The sequence below is a fragment of the Antechinus flavipes genome, chromosome 2, assembly GCF_016432865.1.
Source record: "Antechinus flavipes isolate AdamAnt ecotype Samford, QLD, Australia chromosome 2, AdamAnt_v2, whole genome shotgun sequence".
NCBI lineage: Eukaryota > Metazoa > Chordata > Mammalia > Dasyuromorphia > Dasyuridae > Antechinus > Antechinus flavipes.
In genome coordinates this window covers 421,524,031-421,542,111 of record NC_067399.1, presented here as the reverse complement: position 1 = coordinate 421,542,111, position 18,081 = coordinate 421,524,031, and the positions used below count along the sequence as shown (strand labels likewise).

The 18,081-nt window shown below is 37.7% G+C and overlaps 1 protein-coding gene and 1 long non-coding RNA gene across 4 annotated transcripts in view; one reads left to right on the top strand and one right to left on the bottom strand.

The window, feature by feature from the left end:
* SLIT3 (slit guidance ligand 3) overlaps window positions 1–18,081 on the top strand; it is a 778,163-nt gene that overhangs the window by 392,059 nt on the left and 368,023 nt on the right. The gene's annotated exons all lie outside the window — the stretch shown is intronic.
* LOC127550180 (uncharacterized) overlaps window positions 7,643–18,081 on the bottom strand; it is a 95,234-nt gene continuing 84,795 nt past the window's right edge. The window contains exon 2 of the long non-coding RNA XR_007950785.1: window positions 7,643–10,188. This is a non-coding gene — a long non-coding RNA (uncharacterized LOC127550180). The remainder of the gene's footprint in view (window positions 10,189–18,081) is intronic.

Sequence of the window (18,081 nt, the reverse complement as noted above, 5' to 3'; positions counted from 1 at the left end):
TCGGAGATGGTATAAAAGTGACACTAATGACTAATCCAGGTATTAAAATTGGATCGCCTGCGACTGAAACATGATGTTATCAAGAGAATTTTAAGTCGCAATCGTAGACCAGAAGAACTAAAAGGGACCTCAGAAGCTTTTTTTTTTTCCAATTGTTTTTCAGTCATGTCTGACTCTTTGTGACCCTATTTAGACTTTTCTTAGGAAAGATGCCATTTCTTTCTCCAGCTCATTTTGCAGATGAGAAAACTGAGGCAAACAGGGTTAAGTGACTTGTCTAGGGCTACATAGATCATAAGTGTCTGAGCCCAGATTTGAACTCAAGATGATAAGTAGTTCTCATTCCAGGTGATTGTTCTATCCATTATCTCCTAGAGATTTTCTAGACTAATCTCTCATTTTATAGTTGAGATAATTAAGTATCATGTTAAAAGAGGAAGGCTGGCGGTACAATGGGTAGACAGCTAGATATGGAATCAGGAAGATTAGCTTTCACATTCAGCTTCAGACATGAGTTATGGGACCTTAGCAAATAAGTCATTTAACTGCTGTCTGTGTCCGTTTTCTTAACTTTAAAATAGGAGACAATCCTAATACCTACTTCCCAGGATGGTTGTGAGGATCCAATGATATGATACTTCATAAAGCACTTGGCACAGTACCTAATACATAGTAGGTATTTAATAAATACTTGTCTTCTCCTTTTCCTCCTTCCCTTTTCCCCTTTCCCCTTTCTCTTTGCCTCCCCTCTTTTTTCCCTTCATTCCCTCCTTCCTTTTCCCACTGCACCTCATGTTATTTCATACCTCTATTGCCTAGGATGACTTCATTCACTCTGTTTACTTAATAAATTCCTACTTAAATTTCCTACTAAATTTTAAACCTTACTAAACTTCTACCTTTCCTATGAAGATTTTTCTGAACCTCCTAATTGTTCTGGGTGAACAATTGTTAAGCCTTACCTCCTCACATTTTATATGCTGGTTAATCCAGTCTACATTTTTTTTTTACAATTATATTTAATTAATCATCAATAGCTATTTACAAAACAGCTATTATGTGTCAAGTACTGTTCTAGACACTAGGAAAACAAAAGCAAGAGAAAAAAGTAAAACCATTCCTGAATTTACATCCTGTTGGGGTGGGGGGATAGATATTTGCACATATAAGGATATATAGAATAAATACAAAATAAATAGAAGGCATTTAGAAACAGAAGGCACAAAGTAACTGGCATCAGGAAGACTCTGGGTGTTGAATGGTTCTTGAGACTAAGAAGATTGAATGCAGATCAATGATACTATTTTCATCTTTTTTTCTCGTGGTTTTTCACTTTTGTTCTGATTTTTCTCTCCCAAACATGATTAATATGGAAATATGTAAAAAATGAATGTACATGTTTAACAAAAAAATATTTTTACTTGTAACTGGGGAAAATAAAAATAATGAAAAAGAAAAAAATGGTGCTTGAGTTATGTCTTGAGACAAAGATGAGGAGGAAAATGAATTCCAGGCATGGGAGTGATGGGGGTAGTACAAGGCCTGGGGATGAGAGATGTAGTATTTTGTGTGAGACTCAGCAAAAGGCCAGTTTGACTGGATCATGGAATAGTGAAAGAGGAAAATGTTATATAATGATACTGGAGTAGTAGGTGGGGGCTCAATTGTAAGGACTTAAAAACCCAGTAGAGGAGTAAACATTATCCTAGAGGTAATGGGGGAGGAGGAGTTCCTCGACTTTATTTAGTAATGGTTTTAATAGTTATATGAGTTGGTGTTTTAGGCCTCTTTTTAACTGAAAACTTCTTGAAGACTGAGGTGGTTTCTTATGTAAATTGTATATCTTTATTATAGTCAGCACAGTGCCTAATGTATAATAGTTGTTGATTAAATGTTTGTTGCAGTGTTTTATATAGTATTTTTCACCATTCTGCCTGTACTTCTGTACTATAGTGTGAGGCTTGTCCCCAAGGGTAGCTCACTCGCCAATGAACAGTTGATCTTCTAGGGAGAAATCTAAATGAGGTGACTCTTCATCGCAGAGAGATGGATCTCTTGGAAACTCCTTTGTTATCCCATCTTTTTGAATTTCACTCTATAATCATACCACTCAAACTTGGCAGCAGGAGAGTCACATCTGTTTTAAAATTTTGACTCGCACCAAATTTAATAAAGATAAAGTTTTTAAGCCTGTGAAGTAGTGGTGTGGGAAAAGGTAGGATGACAGGTGAAGAGCCAGATGTGATGATGAAATGGAAATGACAAGAGTAGGCAGGGGCGATATTATAAAAACAGATCTAATATAGGAACAATGGCTTCCCCTGCTCTTTGAAAGCTGAGGCTTCTTCCACATGTCCTCTCCTCACTATTTGGCTGTCTGCTTCCCCTCCTGCACTGCCTGGCAAGCAGAACAGTTTGTGGAAACTTCACCGGGGTGTATTATAACCCCACAAGGCTGCCCATAAGTAGCAGGAAGACATCTCTGGGTGTTCCAAGTCAGTGCCTATAAAGCAAATCATGTCTAGACTCTACTGACTATGGCATTCACCCATCAGCTTCTCACATCATCAGAAAAAAAAAACAAGTAGCCTCATAGAATAAAGTGAGGGGCAGGGGCCAATATACATCACACTAAGGCTTGAGATTTTCCACTGTTAAGAATAAAAATGCCTGGAAACATATGAGATTAGATTAGAATGGAATTACTCAAGACAAATCACTGTAGAGTTATCAATCTGTTACTTTTTTCTGAACTGTTGAATATAAAGTATTACCTAAGCATGGAATTATAAAATTTTTGAATAAGAAGGAACCATGGAACTCATCTTATACAACCATTCTCATTCTACTGGCCAGGAGACTTAGACTCTGGGTAGTGAGGTGATTTCCCTGAAGTCATGCTGCTAGGTGTATAAGTGGGGCACAACTGGATCTGGATCTCGTCTACACACTCCTGAAGGTTCCTCATTTTCCTTCTTCCTGATTAGATTTAATTCTTGTATAGATCTGCCACTGAAGAAACTGCCTTTACCAATGTAGATCTGCACTTGCTCTATAATTTATAGCCTTAGAAAATTAATAGCATGAGGCTCTTTCTCTGTTCATTACAACAAACTAACTACCGGGCTATCACATAATAAGTGCTTAATGATTTTAATATGATGTTAATATGACCGTTAGTTTCTGACAACATGATTGACTGATCAGCCTGCCTCACCCACCCTGTCCTCCAAATATTTTACAAGTATTATTTTGCAAATAATTGTTTAAAAAACACAATTTCTTCACTCATTTGGATATTTGTCCTTAATTCAGGCATACATAAACTGCTTTATGCTGATTCATGGTCACAGGACTGAGGCTTTTGTACTTACCTGATCCTTTGTTATTTAGGTGATAGAAATATTAGGGGAGACTTAAGCCTAGATTCTTCTTCATCCCCTAATCTTTCCCTTCAATGTAATCTTACCTTGCTCTTATACACATCCAAGCCTAGAGGATTAGTGTCAGGAAAGCAGAGCCCTTCACATTTTATCTTACTGGACCAGAACCCCTTCACCCTGAAAGAAATATAGGACTCTTAGCCACTTGTGTGTTTAGGTGGTGAGATTAAATGATTGGGAAGTCCAGACTGACGCTTTGACAGACTCAAAGAATGACTGCACATCAGTGACCCAAACCGATGCAAGAGCTCATCATCCTCATTGTCCCAGTTATTCCAGCACTGCAGGGATTGTTTGCAGAAGTGTAATCAACTTTCATTTCCTGACAAGGGTAGTTGCATTTTATTGTTATTGTCAGATATTTCTTACACGTATAAATACATTCTCCTTAATTATGGATGGGCAGTTTATAGGCAAGAGACACTTATTCTTACAGCTATGGTTCGGCTGCCACCTTGTGGTCACGAGAAGGAATTCCACAGAGCCGAGATCTCTAACTCCATGAATGTGTTTATTGAACACCTACTATGAGAAAGATGCTGCATTCAGCTCTGCAGGGGTTACAGAGACAAAAGTATAAGGCAGGATCTTTGCCTTCAGGTGTTCAATCTAGTTAGAGAGAAAATATGTTTTATTCACTGCAAAAGTTATCTAACAAAAGGAGATAGTAAATGATAAATAGCAATATTTACTATTTATTATGCATCAAGCTAGCGCCTGTGGTTAACAAAAGGTCTAAAAAGCGAAAAAGCTTTTTTTTTAGGTTAAAGAAAAACGTATGTGGTTTCTGCTTGCAATCTACTAAGAATGAAAGGATAGATATATAGGTGGATCTCATACAAAATAGTGTGATTGAGACAAAATAGGAGCTACAAAAAATGCTGTGAAGAATTCAAGGGGCAGAAAACACTTTAAGCTTTGTAGATCAGGAAGACTTTATCTAAAAGATGTGTCAACTAAGCTGACTTTTAAGGAAGAGAAGGTTGTTAACAAGTAGAAAGGAGTAAGGTTGAGGTATAAAGGACAGTTTGCCTGAATATTGGCAAACAGGGAAAAAGCTGATTGAATCTGGAAAATACTTAGTGCTTCAATTTGGTTGAATTAGAGCACGTATAGTCATTGTGGAATAAGCAACATAGTACTTTTTTCTGAACTAATAATTATTAGGTAAGCACTAAATTATAGTATTTTTGAATAGGAAAGCACTAGAGATCATGATATACAACTGCCTCCATTCTACTGGCAGAAAGTATACAGGCAGATAGGTGGTACAGTGGACAGAGTGCTGGGCCTGGAATCAAAAAAACTTTTCTACCTGAATTCAAATCTGGCTTCAGGTACTTTTTACCTGTGTGTCCTGGATAAGTGACTTAACGCTGTTACCTCATTTTCCTCATCTATAAAATGAGTTGGAGAAGGAAAGGGCAAGTCACTCCAGCATCTTTGCCAAGAAAACCCCCAAAAGGGAAACAGAGAGTGAAAGATGACTAACAATAACAGCATGTATAAAAGGAATTATGAAATAAGTCTGGAGAGGCAGATTGAATTCATGTTATGGAGGACCTTAAATTCCAATCTAAGGAATTTATATATTATCTAATAAAATAGGGAATCACTAAAGGTTGGATGAGATTGATAGTAAGTACTATAGGAACTCAAAGAAGCAATAGAGAAGTTCCATCAATTGGTCAGGTAAGGTTTCCATGTGGAAGTGGTATATGAACTAAGCTTTGGAGGATAGGTAGGAATTAGGCAGAAAAGGAATTAGAAGACATTCGAAATCAGGAGGACATGAATGAAAATGGTCAGGCAGGAAAATGTAAGGTATGTTTGGGAGAGAATCAATAAACCAGTTGACCTGGAATAAAGAGGTCATATAGAGGACTCAGGGCAATAAATCTGGAAGGAAAAAAATTGGTGCAAGATTGTGGAAGGTCTTGAATGATGGGTTAAGGAGTTCAGTTGAAAATGCCCTCTCCGAGGAGGATTTAAGATGATGGCCCCCTACATGAAAAGGAACTGATCCCCTAGGAAATGAGATCTAGTACACTAAACAGAAGTCAATAATCAAGAGACTTTGGTTGGAAGCAGTTCAGTTAAGCTTGTTTTCCTTGTCTAAGGAAGGTCGAATGGATAATCTCTGAGATGTCTTCTAATTCTCAATCTTGTTACCCTATCTATGCTCTGCAACTAAAAGGTTATGTCACCTTCAATTAATTTCACTTGCCTCTGACTTCTTTTTTTCATCTGCCACAGAAAGGGAAAACTACTTTATTTAATTTAAGATAAAGTAAGAAAGTATACATGAAAAGAAAATCAAAGACATTGTGTATAAATGTAAGGTATTATTGCTATTTTCTAAGCTTCTGCTTGACTTGAGTGAGAATTTCCTATTGTATGATTATGTAATAAAGGAGAGGAAAGTGGATATTCTGGCCCCAAGGGTAGAAAGAACTGAGTCATGTCTCAATTCTGTACATTATAACTGAATGTCTCCTACTTGTCAATGACCAGATCAATTCCCTAAGACTATAATATTACTCAATAATAACTAACATTTATATAATATTTATTATGTATGAGGCACTGAACTAAGTGGTTTACAAATATTATTTGATCTTTACAATGACTCTAGGAAGAAGGGTACTACTATTGTCTCTAGTCTATAGATGAGGAAACTGAGGCAAATACATTAAATGATTTTGTTGTTGTTGAATCATTTTAATAGTGTCTGACTAGATAAAACCCCATTTTTGAGATTTTCTTGGCAAAAACATTGTAATGGCTTTTCATTTCCTTGTTCAATTCATTTTATAAATGAGGAACTCTGAGGGAAACAGATTAAATAAATTGCCCAAGGTCACACAGATAGTGTTTGAGGAGAGATTTGAATTCAGTATTTCCTGACTCCAGGCCCATAAATTGTGGGGATGCTACTAACCAGCATTGAAAAGATAGTTCCATCTTTCAGAAATTCCCTCAATTAGTGAAATTACAAATAAAGCCCTATTGCTGAAAATGAAAAAGAAAAATAGTTTTTTTTTTTTTTAAAAGCACTATCCTTGCTTCCTATTTTTTCCTGTCTTCATTTCCTTTCCTATCTTTTCTTCGATGTAGTACCCTACTGATAAGCATAAATTCCTGACTTAGGCTTGGCCCATTTCAGACCTTTCCCCATTGTGCTACAGTTGGAAGAGTAACTGGCAGTATATTGGCTTTGCTAATCCTTAGAGTCAAACTTTGGGAACACAGCTTCAAAGCACTGGCAGCCCATTTGGACCTTCCAGATAGTTGTTTCCAAAGTACACATGAAGGGACCCACTTCTGTCACCTCTTTGTTCTGCGGGTTAATGATCCCAATGACCTGACAATTTCCAATTCATCCTTTATGACTTCCAGGTGGTGTCCTTCATTTCATTCTTGACCCAACCACACTGGCCATCTGCAGCTTCTAGGTGGGGTGAATTTCTCCAGGTTTTTTTTTAATAGCATTAAATTGAGGATCAGTTTCATATGCCAATTTTCTGAATTTGGGGAATTTCTTTTGAGGAGAAAGCAAGGCAGCTGATTAATGAAAGCTGAAGCTAGCTTGATTTTAAGTGTGATCCTTAAATTTTTTCAGCTGAGGTTATCTATAAAAAAAAAAAAAAAAAAACTCCACTTTGAGTCAGAATAGTATTACTTTGTGATGCTGAGATGGGAGGAGAAGGCAGAATAAAAGAAGCATTTGATGAGAAATAGCATTCCTTTCTCTTTTTTTTGGCATTTATTTTTACTTTTTTTTTTCAATTAATAGAAATCTAATTTTCCTCCCTCCCACATCTTCTTCTCCATTGGGAAAGGAAAAATGGTTGTAACAAATATCTCTAGTCAAACAAAACAAATTCCCACATTGGCCATGTCCAAAAATTATGTCTCATTCTCTGACTTGAGTCCATCACCTTTCTATAAATTGGTTCTCTGGAATCATATTTGATCACTGTATTGATTAGAGTTCTTAAGTCTTTCAAAGTAGTGGTCTTCATTTATACAAGGTGTCTCCAACAGGGAACTTTATAATGTTCAAAGGAAATAACACTTGAGGGGAAATGGTAACTGAGAGAAGGGACTTACAGGAAGTGAGCCAGGTGACAATTTAACTTTAGGAACTCAACATCTATAAAGGAAGGAAAGAAGGAAGGAGTGAAAGAGAGAAGGAAGGAAGGAAGGAAGAGAGGGAGGAAGGAAGAGAGAGAGAGAAACAGAGAGAGAAGGAAAGCATAAGAGTTTAGAAATATGAAGTTCTGTTATAAAGATAGTATAGGTTTTATGGTATAGTTTAAATCGAGGAATAGAATTTTTGTGTTTTGATCTGTATGCTATCCTTCCCTCCATTTCTTCATTCATTAGCTTCCTTTGAACATTCTGGCAGCCAGTGATTCTATCTTTGTGTGGTCCTAAGCCAGAAGCATCACAATCTGATTGGTTCATTTCTGAAAGAAAAAAAAATGCTGTTCTTCTCCCCACATTGTACACCTTAACAGAATATCCTTGGGAACTGAGAATACCTTTTTAATAAGTAAATAATCTAATACTTTCATGAAATACAGCCAAATAGATATATAAAGACATAAATTTAGATTTGAAAAGTTTCCAAAGAGAAAGATCATTCCTCTTATCCCAGAACAAGGGATTCCAGCTCTTAAGTCAAAAAAGCCTCAGTCAGAGAAGCAGCTGTTGATCTGTGTGGGAGAAAAAAAAGAAAGAAAGAAAGAAACTGGCATTAGAAAGGAAAAAAGCCCTGGATTTAAATAATCTGGATTTGTTTTTTTCTTCCCCCACCCATTTTCCTAGGGGATAAGACTTGTATGGTGCTTCATAGGGTGGCAAATATTTCATCTGAATACACAGGGGGAAATATTATAGTCACTCTGCAGTTTGCATTGTAATTGGAAAAACAGCAAACTAAGATTTGAAAGATATGGTTTCATCGAGTCCTGCTTGAACTATTGATCAGTTACACAATCTTGGGCATTGTGCTAAGTGCTTTACAAATACATAAATGATATAGGGATAGAGTCAGATTAAATTTAAATTGATTAGGGATCTGGGACTTCATTGGAAGAAGGAACTCCCAGATAAGGAGTTAACACATTTTCTTCAATTTATACTCAACATCATCATCATCATCATCATCAAAATGTATTCATTCATATAGCACTCTAAGGTTTGGAAAGCACTTTATTATCTCATTTGATACTCACAACAACCTTGGGAGATAGGTGTTGTTATGGGAAAACTCAGGTAAACAGTTTAAATAATTTTCCCATGTTTATATAGTTAGTAAGTATATAAATTCAAATTTGAACACAGGTCTTACTGAGGCAAAACCCAATTCTATCCATAGCACTACCTTGCTGCCTCGCTATGCTTAGAGAATTAGTAATGAAAGGTTAGAAAATCTCCTCAGTATCACATAGCTGCTACCTGTGGTACTGTGAAATTTGAATCCATGTTTTCTTAGCTCTAAGACTATCTCTCTCCATTAAGTAATATTGCTTTATGATGATGATGATGATGTAGTGGGATATGCTCAATGTGAAGGGGCTTTCTAAGTGATAAAGGACTACAAAAATTTAATGGCATATCATTAGCTTGTGGAGCTCATGGAACACTCACTCACTTGCCTTTTTTCAGGGTAATTCATTTATAAAGCACCTACTAGAATAGAGCACTTTTTAAAGATATTTTTTAATGCAAGCTGAGGCACTGAATGGGAGGTTGATATTAGTTCATCTAGGACCACAGTCCACTTTCTTCCATCTGTAATGGAAAAAACAAAAAAACAAAACCAGCATTAACATCATTACAATTTCCATTTATTTCTATCATTTAGTTGCCTTAATAGAGTGGCTTAAAATATCCAATTATCCTTTTTTCAAACAAAACTGAACAGGTTTTAGGGGAAACAAAATGAAAAATGATGTATGTGTGCATGCATTTGTGTGTGTGTGTGTGTGTGTGTGTGTGTTTTACCTAGAGATTTCATTAAGAAGATTTACACTGAGAGCAGCTAGGTGGCACAGTGAATAGAGCACCAGCCCTGAAGTCAGGAGGACCTGAGTTCAAATGTGGTTTCAGACTTAACACTTCCCAGCTATGTGACTGTGGGCAAATCACTTAACCCCAATTGCCTTAGCAAAAAAAAAAAAAAAAAAAGATTTACACTGTTGGCTCAGCACAAATACCCAAACATACTGACTGACTGACTGACAGAGTCTGGTTGTGTTTTCCTGGACAAATCATATAACCTCTCAGTGCACTAGATGACTTTTGAGAATCAGAAGTTATGCAGAAGGTGGCAAATTGCATTGATAGAGGGAGTTTCCCCAAGCAGGAATGAGTATGAATGTAATTGCAGACATTTTGACCTATAATGCCAGTTGTTATTATTATAATGAATTATTGGTTAGACCATTTTTTAAATGTAATTCTAAGAATTCATTAGATACAAGAAGAAGTAAGGCAGGGATCATCACACCAGTCTGGTAAAAATGCTCTTCCAAGAATAAATCTAGGGGAGGTAGCAGATCACCAAATCAGAATGCAGAATAGAGGTTTAGAATGTCCCAAGAATTGCAATCATGGCAATTGATAAAAGCAAATGAGAACGGATTAAAACTCAAAGAATCAGAATATCCTTACTTAATATTAAATGGCAGCAGAAGACGAAGAATCAGACACATTGTTGATAACATGGAGGAACCTTTTAAAAAGACATAAAGATAAACATTTAGAAAACAAGTGAAATATATATTTAGCAAAAAGACCTAGAGTAAACAAGAAAATACCAAATGGATCATTTTTTGACAAAGATCACTATACTTGATCTTAGCCTCAATAGACTGAAGAAATTATTACTATTGTTATTAATATGATACTATTTATTTATTAGAGGATATTTTATATATACTATTTATATAATCAATAATTCAAGGGCCTATCTTGATCCTTTTCTGTATTATCCAACTCGTTGTCTTTCTCTTCTTTTCCCTCCATTTCTCACTCAGAGCCACAACCGATAAAATTACATCTCTTGGCTCAAAAACAATATCATATCCCAAAGTTAATTATAGTCAACTCTTAATACACACAGATATACGTACATATAAAACACATTATATGTACATATAGATATATGTATATATATATTAGAAAACCTATAATTTTTTTACCTATGATATATTTTAAAAGAAAAATTAGTATATAATTCAAAAGGCTTAATTTACTCAAGGATTTCAACCTTCTTTTCCATCCCATTTCCCTTACCCTGTGAATTAGTGGAAGAAGTATGGATTGGTTTGACTTTGAGCTGTATCACCTATATGTTAGTAAAGCACTTAGCACAATCAAGCAAACTGTGCTAGTCCTTTCTCTTCCATTCCCTCGCTATGGAAATACAGACATGATATTTAAATAGAGGAATTTAGATCTCAGTTTTCTTCTTTGTAAAGTGAGAGATTAGGACTGATGGAGGACAGAGCCTTTCCTGGTGTGATGTTCTTTACCTTGGTGTGTTATTCTCCCACTAGACTGCCTTGCAAGAGGAAAGAAACTGTGTCTCTTATGTAAACTTTTGCTCTCCTTTGAGTGCTTTGCACAGAACAGATGCTTAAGAAATGTCATATCAAATAATATACCTTCCCTATGTTCAAGGGAGATTTGCGCCATGTTTGGATTTTTTCATCTGACATCTGATTTCATTAATACAAGGAATTCCCAGTAATGAAATTTCTTTTGCCAATACAAACGAGTACCTTCTCTGCAATTTATGGCCTTAGAGAAATTCCTGGGGTAACAAAGACTGAGAGACATGTCCAATGTCCTTCAGTCAGCGTGAGCCCACATATTTCTCACTCCAAAGCTGGCTCTCTTGCTAGCTTATGGCATGGTTAGCCTCAAAACAATCAGCTTGACTATAATAAGTGGCCCCACTTTAAGTACTTTATAAATGCATGCTATTATTCATTTGGCTCCCTAGAGAACTATGATGGGTGGTCATGTCTTATTTTACTGAGCTTAAAGCCCCAGCAGTCTCTCTGGTTTTGATGAGCTGATCACTTAATTCTGGCCAGTCCTTGAACTTCAGGTTGAATGTAAGTCCCCTTAAACACCCAATCTCCTAGATGCTTCTGGGATCACCGGATGAAAAGCCTGACTTCAGAATGATCGGCAGAAGCAACAGGAATAATTTGCCTAATATTGATTCAAGTAGTGTATCAGAATACTGTGAAAGTAGATGATTTATCTTGGGAATTCAAGCACAGAATTATTGATCGAAAGGGAAAAAATAAGACTTAAGGGTATTGTAGTAACAGGAGAGGCCCCAACAAGGTAATATGTTCAACTTAATGCATCATAATTAAAGGTAGGGGGCAAGGCGAGGATCTGTGCCCGCTGATTAGTGTGGTACTACTCAGCTCAGCTGGCTCCCCTACCTAAGGATCTTAGAGGTGAATGTTTATTTACTGAATGCCCACCAATGCTTAGGTATTACTGTGCATAAGGAAGAAGAGGCCTTCAAAGCCTTACAGTAGAATTGATAAACTTACCCAAAGAACCCAAGAGAACTTTGCTCTATCCAGACACCTTCTGTTCATCCTCCACCTACAGTCTCCCCACCTGCATAGTCTGACAATTTGACTTTGTAGAGCACTTAGCACAGTACCTGGCATATCATATGCACTACATGGTTCTCAGTACACATTAATAAATAGAACTGGCTTATGGTTACAATTATAGTGAAACTGATAAATAATATTCAACCCCTGCTTATATGAACTGACCAAAAAAGATTATATATCAAGACATCTCCTAGGCAGTGTCCTTTATAATAGCCATTTGAGATGTCCATCAACATGTATAACATGCCTCTAGGGAAGCACAACAAAAAGGAGGATCAGATTTAGAGTTACAGAGCCTGGGCCTGAATTCCAAGCTGACTATTTTATGACCTTCAGTAAATTGCTTTATTTCTCTAAAAAACAAACAAACAAAAACAAACCCTAAATTTCCTTAGCTGGAAGAGAAAAGGATTAGAATAAGATCTCCAAAGATCTCTTCTAGCCCAGAATCTATTATCTGAACCTGTGATCTAGAATCTTTACCTTGTCTTTGCCCTATTAGGACAATAACTGTTAGATTTCTCAGCAATCTGTTGCCCCCTCTCAATAACACTAGGAGAAAGAGCTGAGAAAAGTTATTTTACCCAAAGATGTTAAGATCATATCAAAATTTAATCCCAGTCTACTCCTTGCCACACAAATGTGTCATTAAAAAGACTATTGGAATTCAGCTATAATAAGGATGAGGAAGGAAAACATATATATAGTTAGGGCCAGGGAACAATCCAACTAAACTACAGCAAAAATCACCGATTTAGAGCTGACAGGAATCTTAGGAGTCAGCTAAGCCCAACCTCATCAATGTACAAATAACGAAGATCAGACCCCATAGAGAGGTGAAAGTGAGCTTCCCAGAGATTCATGAGTAACAAACAGCAAAACTAAGATTTAAATTCACGTCTCCTGACTTCAAACCCTGAACACTCCCCATGAAATCATGCAGCATTCCCTGGATTTTTCCAAGCTTGCTAGTGTCTTACATGACCCCCCAGGAAGGATGTTCCCCAGTAGTGGGGAGGCAGTATTCTGTGTCTATGTATGCTCTCCAAATGTGGGACATTCTTAGAGTCTCTGTCCTTCAACTTCAGAATGCTGGGTTAAGCCTGTGTGTACCCATTTTATACTATAATCAGTTCCAAGTGGTGTCCTTTCCTCCCCACCTATCCTGTACCCATAATTACCCTCACCTCCTTCTCCAGTGCTTTAGAAATGGAGTGTGTGTGTGTGTGTCTGTGTCTGTGTCTGTGTGTGTCTTTCTTTAGAGATTGAAGGAAAAAAATCATAAAGTATTGAAGTATGGAAGATTTAAATCATTGCAGATAATTTGCTTCCCCCCTCCCCAATTTGGTAGTAACCATAGTTCTTAGGGAGAGAGCAAACTCTTCATTCTCATGAAGCCATCACCCTCAGCCATCACCAGAAAAGTATGCAAGTGTGTCTGTGTGTACATGTAAGAGGGGTTTTGATGAGAGTCTAGATTAGGCTCATAATGACTACATCCTCCCTTGGACTTTTACAGAGCCCATAGAATTTAGAAGAATGCTACTAACTCATGTTTTTTGGTAGAACTGAGATTTCTAGGGATTAAGGAATTTACTTTCATCCTTTGGGGAGTTTAGATTCATATCCCAAAAACAAGTGCTTTCCAAGAGGCTGTGGTCATATTTATAAGGACACTAACTGAAACTCTCCAGAGTTCCAAACTCTTCCTTCCCCCAGAGGAAAGAGTTCCCATGGAGTGCATGTGTATGCACATGCATTTAGAAATCAGAGATTCAGAACTGGAAGGGACCTTAAAATTTAAGTCCAACTACTTCAATTTACAGATCAAGAAACTGAATCCCAGAGAAGTTAAATGACTACTGAGATCACAAATGGAGAATCCAGGATTTGACCCAAAATGCTCAGATTTCAAAAGCAGTCTACTTTCCAATACACTCTAGCCTTCCCTCTTGTTTTTACTTGCATGCTGAATGAAATGAGATGGTTCAGATCCCAACATTCCAAAAATTCATAATTCTTACATCAGTTTTCCATCTGAAATGAGCTGGGCATTTAAAAGAGAGAAAGAAATATTACCTACTTTTTTTTAATTGTGTAGATTATAAGTAAAAATCTGATTCCTCTGGCTCTTTGATGTTACATATCATCTAGGTCATACATAGTGGATAGAGCACTGCTCCTGGAGTCAGGAAGCCTTGAATTCAAATCTAACCTCAGAGACTTTAAATAGCTGTTTGATGCCAATTAACCTCCATTTGCCATAGTTTCTTTAACTGTAAAATGAGGATAATAATAGCACTTATTTCACAAGATTGTATAGAAGAAATGAGATATTTGTAAATATCTTAACATACTTATATCTTAAATATCTTAATACTACTTATCATTATGAGTAGAAATGACAAACCATTCCAATATCTTTGCCAAGAAAACCCCAAGAGTTGGACACAATTGAAAAATGACTTTACAACAATAACAATGACTAATGCATAGTAGGTATTTAGTAAATGCTTATTCTCTTTCCCTTACCATATCAACAGAATCAGAAAGACAGAGTATACATTAAGAAGATGATTTTTCTTCATCTTGCCCTGTTTCCTTTTTGCCTTTCTCATTGTGTAGAAAGTTAGTAGTCCTGTCCTGAATCTAAATACACTTCTTATTTTCTTACTTTCACTTGAGACCCATGGTATTTGGATAGGAAGGCAGCAATCCATTCAGAATCAAAGATTTTGAAGGTTGACCTGACTTTGGAATAATCCCTGTGCGTGGGATTCTTTGGCATGTGGCTTCTTGGAGCTGAGTAGACTGTGTCTGCTTAGAGATGAGGAAAGAGGGAGGCCAGTTTCCTCAGGATGAGCCCAAAATGATTTGGAGAATAATCATCTAATTGATAGGACTTGCAGCTATGAGGTCAATGCCAAGATATTTTCCCTTATGTGGCGTCCCTGTCCTCCCTGAAATCAGTCCTTGTCTCTCTTGCACACATCCTGTTTTTATTATGGAGTAAATTTCACTTGCAGGTCCTACACTCCAGCCACTCTCCCCCTGCATCATGTCAGATGGGCTCCATGTTCAATGAGAGTGTTAATGGAACCTACAGCAAAAGACAGCACCCGATTTAGGGTAGGCTTCAGACGGGAGAAGGGAGAGAATCTTGCAAGAGCACTTTAGGGAGACAGTTAAAAAATTAGATAGTAAATTTATTTAACAGAGACTAATCTCCTGGGACTGAGCTTCATATCCTGTTTTAGAATAATGTATTTCCTTTTGTGCTCTGGTCTGAATCTGTCATCCTGATACTAATAATGAAAGGCAGAGGATTTTTAATCTTTGACCCTCTGCCATATAATCTAATCATGGCGGTTTCTGCTTCTCCTCTCCTTATTTGGAGATGGAAGGCTCATTTCTGGGATGATCCTGGAGCCCTCTCTGCTTTTACTTAATGGCTAGGTTACTGGGTGGAGTCAGAAGCCCTCTCCCCCCCCCCCCTTTTTCCTTGCTCTAGATTAGTCCACTCTAGCCTTATAAAAGGAAAAAAAACTGAAAACAAAAACAAAGGACAAAGGATTATATGTCCGAATCAGAGAAAAGGTGGCAATTAGGTCATATTATACAATACAGTTTCAGATGGGCTAGAAATAGTTACATCTCAATACTAAGAAGATATGGCCCTGTGATTCATAGAATAACTTGAGGAGTCTTAGGGAATTGTGCCATTTGGATAGTTAGGAACAAAACAGTTCCCCTCTTCCTGGTTGTATGTGATTGGAATTTTACTGAGTTAGAATCCTCTACCTCGGGCAGAAGCTGGGAGGTCTTGGGGTGCCTGGGTCTTACTCTTTGGGCTTGGCTCACAGGTGGGGCTCCTGACCCCAGGTGCCTCTACTTTGGTTTGAATGGGCTTTGCCTGCCGGATGTCTTTATATCTGCTCTCTGTTCTTGGGTGCTGCCTGGACATGAATGTTGATGATGAGAGGTTTAGGACTGAAGAAGTTTGGTTCTATTCCAGTCATTTTTAAAAGAGGAGAAAATGGCTAGAGGGAAGGAGTGTCTCTGCTCCTTCTGGTTTATCTTCCTTTCCCTGGGGTACATGAAGATTGGAAATGAATGAATAAGGACTGCCCTACCTCAAGTCTCAGCCACCTCTGTCTTCTGTGATTGTGTCATTTCATTGAAAGCTATCACTCCCCAGTCTCAAAACTCAAAAAAAAAAAAAAAATCCAGTCATTTTCTATGACTTTTCTTTGCATGGAGCTCTCACTCTTACTATTGCCTTCCCTATCACTGCAGAAAAGACAGTATTTTAAATATTTCAGGAATCGTCATAGAAACTGAAAATGGCCTAAAATCAGTGGTTGCCCCTATCACAATCCCCAGGTCTCAGAATGTATCAGTGTGTTAGTAGAATCTAGAGCTTGGGATCCTGATATTTTCATTTGGAGTCCTGATGCTACTGAATTCCAGTTTCCAGTTCCCTCTCCACCTTGGCTTATTCTCATCAGGCAACTTCCTGATTCCTCTTCTTAAATTCTCCTCTGTAGGCTATTCTCCATTCCCTCCTCCACTCAGGTTCTGGTCACTACTCACCTGCCCTAATACCTAAAAACCACAGACACACACACACACACACACACACACACACACACACACACACACAGATAATTTGCTATTAAAATAAATAATCCAGCTCCTGTCCTGAGCATCAGGGTAATTACCTCCCTGGTGTGTTTCTGTTTCGCCCTTGTGGGGAGTGTGGGAAGGGAAACCAGCCCTTTTAGCCAGAGAACAGCACTTTGTTATTTTGATGCATTGATGGGGAAGGGGTAAGAGACAAAATAATGTTAATAATACATAGCAGTGTAGATAATTCATCACTTAAATCAGTGGGAACTGCGGGTCACTGAACTGGAACTGGTGTTACTGTGATCCAAACACAGAATTAATAATTGAAACTACACTGTATCTGTCTTCCCAGAAATGGGAAGATAGACAGCCCTTGGGATAGATGCGTACAGTGCAAGAGAAACGAGGCAATGGAGATAGACAGATGATTCATTTAATTCCTACAGCTGTCACATACAGTAAATATGAAAATCTGCTTTCTATCTAGAATCAGACTTGTTCAGGAGAGAGGTTAGCTGAATTATATCCTTGGCTGTGTGTTTATTTTTCATTTATTACAGGAATTTCAGATGATTGGCTAGCCCCTAAATGCTGTATTCTCTAAAGCTAGAAAAATTTTCCACATTCATTCCATCAGGGACTAGCAGAGCTATGCATAACAAACTCTTTCTAATCTACTGTGTCACCCCAGTGCCCTAGAAAATCACCAGGAACCAAGATAGTATTGGAGAAGACAGTTTTATCCAGGGTTTGTGTTGGGTTGATAAGCTGAGGTGTGAGTGGGAGAGGGCTTGGTTGCACTGGACACCATCTGATTGAGCATACGAACAGCATTTAGCCCACGGCTTGGTTCTTGATGGAGTTTTTGATTGATTCGTGCACCAAGCTTCACATGGAGCCCACCCAGGCAGAGTTTGCTTGCCCCTGCCTGTGACATTTCCATGAAATAGGATCTCCTGGCCAGAGGAAGGCAGCCAGATGTGTGCCCTAGGACAAGAGAATAACAAGATGCTTGCTATATTCTTCAGCCTTGGGAAAGCAGCATAAAAAACCCCAAGAAAAACTCCTTTAAAGGGACAAAAGTGAGTTTTTCCCCATCTAGAAGGCAGTGACATTATTAGTACATGAGAAGCTATATTTTTTGACTGTAACTCTCCTCTTCAGATTAGTCCATAAAAGCTATAGGTCAAAGAGCCTTAGACAGGACTGTTAGGACTGGGCTGATGGAGTGAATCGGGCTTTAAGTGCTGGTGCAGGAAGAAGGCAGAATCTCTGTCCCAAGGACTGAAGTGGCAGAATTCTGCCAGGCTGGCACCTTCCCTGGGAAATAGCCCCTTCTTAGAACA